At 42.7% G+C, this 6,017-nt stretch overlaps 1 non-coding gene across 1 annotated transcript; it reads left to right on the top strand.

The window, feature by feature from the left end:
• Positions 1 to 3,595: 3,595 nt before the first annotated feature.
• On the top strand, positions 3,596 to 3,668 carry TRNAV-AAC (transfer RNA valine (anticodon AAC)). Its single transcript has one exon. It is a non-coding gene; the product is annotated as a tRNA-Val (tRNA).
• The last annotated feature ends 2,349 nt before the right edge of the window (positions 3,669 to 6,017 follow it).

Genomic DNA, 6,017 nt, shown 5'->3' with positions numbered 1-6,017 from the left:
TCATTTTCCCAACTGTACATTTGGCCGTGTTGTATCTGTGTAAATGTTTGACGTTTATCCTAACCAGTTATAAGGCGAAAATTCCTAAACTAAAATAACTCAGCCTAATCTTCTCTAACACCACAACCTGATCTAACTTAATCTAACATAGCCTAAACTAACATTATCTAACATAATATAATCTAACCTATCCTAACGAACGTGATATTGATTCGTTTTTTTGGCTGATAAGTAAACAGCGTTCAGAATTCGCTGTGGTGCGTCTTTAACACCAAACGGGTAATACTTTTTCTGTAGTCTCTCTTCCTATTGACCATTCACTACGATAGGGGTCCCGTAAGGAGAGAGAGAGAGAGAGGGGGGGGGGAACTCATAGCGATTGTCCCTAACCCCAGCATGAAGATAGATCTCCTCCAAAGATAAAAAAGAAAAATCTATCGGTAATAAGAACAGCATTTTAAAGTAGGTCATCATGGTAAAGGGGTTAATAATAACAGCCTCCATTACGAGATACTGACCCTGAGCAGATTAATATAATGTGGCGATAACAAGAATCAAGTAAAGAAGACCTAATCATACCAAATGGCGTACGATGTGTTTTCTTTTCTTATTCCATTATACGTGTTCTTGGTCAGCCCTTTGATCTAAGAGTGTTTGTCAGAGTTATTGGTAACATTTATACTCAGTTATCATTTACTTAAAGATCACCAATGTTACTGTCAGTTAAGTACCATCAATGCTGTATCGAAGGTAATGGTATGACAATCGTAATAGGAATATTAATAATTTGTATTATTATTTTTATCAGGTATTCTTCTTATTACCACATCCTGTCCTCCCCCCTCAACCCCCCCTCCTCCGGCTCTCTGGCCCCAAGTGGCACTCGGCGGGAGTGTCAGGGGTCAAGATTTTGACGGGGGCCCTCCCTCACCCTCCCTCTACCCCACCCCATCCATACCCCTCCCTCATACTTTCTTACCCTCTCCTTACAACTCTCCCTCTCACTTTCCTCTTCCTCACCATTCATGTCTCTCTCTCTCTCTCTCTCTCTCTCTCTCTCTCTCTCTCTCTCTCTCTACCTCCATTCACGATTCCCCCTTCCCAGTCCTCTCTCACTCCATCCCTTCCTCCCCCTCCTTTCTCAACAACAACAACAACATATGGTCGGCCTGCCACACATTAGGCCGTGTTGATGACCTGGGAGTGTTGAAGAGACAAAAAATGGTGTTGGTTTTAATACTGTACACAACCTAACATAAAACAGATGCCATCGGTTTAACCCTCTCATGGTATGGACATCTCTAGGATTATATTAGGCAAACACTAAACCGTTTTTATTCTTTCGGAACTGAGTCATAGGAATGATGGGACTATACTCTGTTCACGTTACATTAGCCTTAAACTGCCATCGCTCCATCCTGAATGATGAGTTATAACAAGAGGTTAATATTAGAACATGATGCTAGTCACGAAGAAATACGACGGAAAGGACGTACAGCCACCGTATTGTCTTTTTCTGCCACTGAGCTACGTGAAATAAGCTGCAAAAGAATGAAAATTTAGGCCAAGTTAAGGTGAATGAACTATATCTCCATTAACATCCTCAGAGTCAGGATAAATCTGTAATCGTATTTGGGCTGACAGCAGACGATTTGACTCAGCTGGAGATGAGTCGAGAGAGCCTTTATTTTTTCTTTTGCTGTCTTCATTAACACGGTCATGGGCGGGACAACTCTAGAACTCCCTCTGAGCTAGCATCAGACGATTTAATTCAGGTGAGAGTGAGTCATAGGAGCCTGAATGATAGTACTGCCTTCATTAACTCTCTCATGGTCGCATGTATTCCCTTTACCCTATTCCATCAAACATCAAATCACTTTATTCAGCAAACAGTGGGTTATAGGAGCCGGACAGTTCGAAGTGGATCTCATACAGGGTAGTCCATATATTACGCTTCTCAGTTCTGATGTGTTGCGGGGACGGCTGGATCAGCGTTGCCAGTGTCTATCCTGCATCATATTCTACTTCCCATAACCCTTTTCATTCTTTAAGGTGTCTGTGTTTTTTCCTTTTTTTTACGTCGACTGATTGTGTGGTTGGCTATGCATCTTTCACCTTAATTTGGTCCAGATTTTTGTCATTCTGTAGCTTATTTCACGAGGTTCAGTGGCAAGAAAAGACAATACAGCGACTTTACACCCTTCCCATAGCACTTCTTCATGACTAGCATCATATTCTACTACTAATCAATTATTGCAAATCAGTGTTCAAGATGGAAGGAGGGTAATTTTATGCCAAGTTTGAGTGAAAGAAAAAAAAAATATTGATTTCACGAAGAAGCTAAAATCTCTGCCTTCTCAAACTAGAAAATTAAGTTTCACCCACGATACCCAAGACAGGAGGGCACAATATTCTAACCACCCTGTATATGATGTAAATACAGTCAACAGCAAAAGTGTCATTACCCAGTAGGGCGATGGGTTGGCAATGGGCAATAATAACTCCATCAGACAGACATTTTATTCTTGCTACCTTCAGGCGAGTTTACAAGACACAATTTTCTTCAGTCGGGTTTTACAGTAGTTGGAGGGTTGAGTGCGGTCACCCTTCTGTCCTCTCTGCTGTTTTTTTCTTCTGCTTCACCTTATGTATCTTGTATCTGTTCTACCCTCCTTCACCATGCCATCATCTACTACCACTCTCTTCTCTGTAACCCTCTGTGCCTTGTATCTGTCCTAATTCCCTCTGTCTTCTGTGTCACCGTCTGCTTCTTGTATCCGTACTGTCTTCCTCTTAATCTACACAAAATCATTCATTACTACCACTATCTTCTACTTCACCGTTTGTGCCTTATAGCCTACCTGTCTTAGCATCATTCATTGTACCCTCCTTTACTACTACTGCTACTACTACTACTACTACTAAAATGTTTCATCGTCTGCGCCTACCATCCTACACCACATCTCTCTTTACTACCACTATCTTTTGTTCCACCGTCTACCACTACTACAACTACTACTCCTACTGCCACTACTACTACTACTACTACTACCGTCTGTGTCTTCCGTCAGTCCTGCCTTTCTACATCAAACCACTGCCTACTGCCATTATATATTCTTCACCGTCTGTGCCTTCTGTGTCTCCTACCCTCCTCCTAACCTTGTCTGACATCACCCTAAGGACGGGGCAGTGACGGCCTCCCACTGCACCGTAATTCGTCACCCTGTCTCTCCCTCACCCTGTCTCTCTCTGTCTCTTGGCCACCCTTCACGCACTGATGATTGTCCTGTCTCTCATCCTGTCTTTTGTTCATCCTGTCTTTTGTAATCCTTCTGTCTTTCCTGCATCGTCTTATTTTTCGTATTTCATTCTCAGTTCTATGTTCTTCTCCGTCTCACTGTCTGTCTGTCTCTACGTCCGTTCCTGTTCCTCTCTCTCTCTCTCTCTCTCTCTCTCTCTCTCTCTCTCTTTCTTGCAGGTGAAGGGGTTACTAATATCTGTCTCAAACCCCCTTGTACAATCTCTCCTGAACATTATAAAATCGTCTGGCGGAAATGGGGAAAATTCAATCCATCCTCGGAGTGCAGAAAGAAGCGTGCTCATGGTGTAGCGGTTATCACATCTGTCTAACACACAGAAGGTCCCAGGTTCGAGCCCTGGTGAGCACACGGATTTTTAGAGGGTGACGATGCTGGAAATATTATCGATTATAGTGTTAAATAAAGAAATAAATAAATAAGCTTACGATTAATTACTTCTCGAGAATATGGTTTACTTTTGCTGGATCGATAAGGAAGGGAGCGTGTAGTGTTCTTTCTCTTCCTCCCTCCCTCTCTCCTCTCTCTTCCTCCCTCTCCCCTCTTTCTTCCCCCTTCCTTCTTCTTCCCCTCGCTTCCCTCCCTCTTCCCCTTCCCCTTTCCTCCCCTCTCTCCCATCGTCCTCCCTCCCTCTTCCCTCTTCACCTCTTCCACATTAGTTAATCCAAAAATAACACGATTCCTAATACCTCTCACCTCTCTCCTCCTCCCATCCCTCCGCTCCTCTCTCTCTCTCTCTCTCTCTCTCTCTCTCTCTCTTTCTCTCTCCTTCCACCCCTTACTTTTCCTCCACCTCTTCCTTCCCACTTCCCCTCAGTTTCCCTTCGTCCTTTCTTCCCTCGCCCTTTCCTCTGCCATTTTTCCTCTCCCTTCATCCATCTCTTCCCTCTCCTCCTCTTCTCCTACCTCTTCCCCTTGCCCGCTTCCCTCTTCCCTTCCTCTTCCATTCCCTCCACATTCAGTCTTTTCTCAGGTCCTATCTTTTCTTTCCCTATCTCTTCTTTACCCCTCCTTTCCTCCCCCTTTTCTTTCCCTCTTCCCTTCCCTCCCTTTTTCCCCTCCCATTTTCTTCTATTTCCCCTCTTTTAACTCTGCTTCCCCCACCTCATTCCCTCTAGTCTTCCCTCTCTCCCATTCCCCTTTTCCCCTCCATGCCCTTAACCCTTTCCTTCTCACGGGTCATATAGGAGGCGTGTTTCCGGTCCGTCAGGTCAGGGGAGGTCAAGGGTCACGGGTTGTCACATGACCTCCTGTAGACCTCAACGACCCCCCCATGTCCTTAACCCCCACCCACCCCCTACCCTTATCCCCACCCCCACCCTCACCCCCACCCCCAATTCCCACCCCAGCTACCCCCAACCCTCTCCGAAACTTTGGTCTGGTTCGGTCCGATAAGAGAGAGAGAGAGAGAGAGAGCAGAGTAAACAGCGACTGACGCACTAGCCCTTTATAATAATAATAATAATAATAATAATAATAATCTATCTATCTATTGCCAGACGCCGTAATCCTGTAAGGGGTGGCCATTTGATTCTGAGTTATTTGTTTGACGGGAAGGGGCACTAACCCTCCACCAACCCACTTATTGACACGTAGGGAGCACGTATGGTTTGGTTATATGGTTACCATCCAGCGTTGTAAATGGTTTCCTGGCTTGCGGGAAACCATTTGGCTTGTCACTCAATGTAAAGCCACCTGAAAAGGAAAGAAAAGCAATAAGAAATGACAGGAATGATGGGAGAAATAGGAAGAGAGGAGGGCAGACACAGAAACAGAATGATAAAGGCTAAGGAAGAAGTAGGCAGCACTACATCAAGTGAGTGGATGATGGTCTCCACCACCTACCACCTCTATTATTATGTTATTAATTTAAACAAGATAGTTGACCGAGTACATCCCTGTAATAATAATAGTAACAACAATAATACCGAAACAATAATAATATAGTAATAATGATAATGGTAACAATGATAATAATAATATAAACATAATTTATTATTATTTTTTATTATTATTATTATTATTATTATCGTTATTATTATTATTATTATTATTATTATTATTATTATTATTATCATCATCATTATTTTTATTATTGTTATTATTATTATTATTATTATTATTATTATTACTATTATTATTATCATCATCATCATCATCATCATCAGTATTATTAAACATGCTGATAAGGGTAGAACCAAGAATGTCCAAGTACCGTACTGTTACCTTTACATAATCCGACACACAAGTGAAACCGAAAGAGGAGAAAATGCTATAAATGACGTAAAACCATACAAATGTAAAAGCACTAAATAGATGCGGGATCATTAGGGCCATAACAGGGGGCTTTGGACAATGGATGGATGGATGGATGGTAAAGTGTCCTCGATAAAGACACCTCTCGTCCGAAAAAAAAGTTAGTGAGCTACAGACAGACAAGGCCGCTTTTGGAAATACTCCCTCGTCTAAAAATATCAAGGAAAATAGGAAAGAATCGAGAGTATCAACGCAACTGATATCGAGGCACAAAAGACAAAATGCAACAGACAGGCCCGTCAATAGCGCTGTACTCGAAACTCACCTGGCATTATCTTGTGTATTGCGGGGACGGCTCAGTGTGGGCGTGGCTGTAGCAGTAGTAGAAGAAAATGAAAAATATTATATAGGGTAGACTATGATAACACTGACTGAGCCGTCCTT

Source organism: Coenobita brevimanus, chromosome 61 (genome assembly GCF_032717465.1).
Source record: "Coenobita brevimanus isolate Jiangsu-jjx chromosome 61, ASM3271746v2, whole genome shotgun sequence".
NCBI lineage: Eukaryota > Metazoa > Arthropoda > Malacostraca > Decapoda > Coenobitidae > Coenobita > Coenobita brevimanus.
Note: the sequence above shows the minus strand (reverse complement) of the source record. Positions and strands in the feature narration are given on the sequence as shown.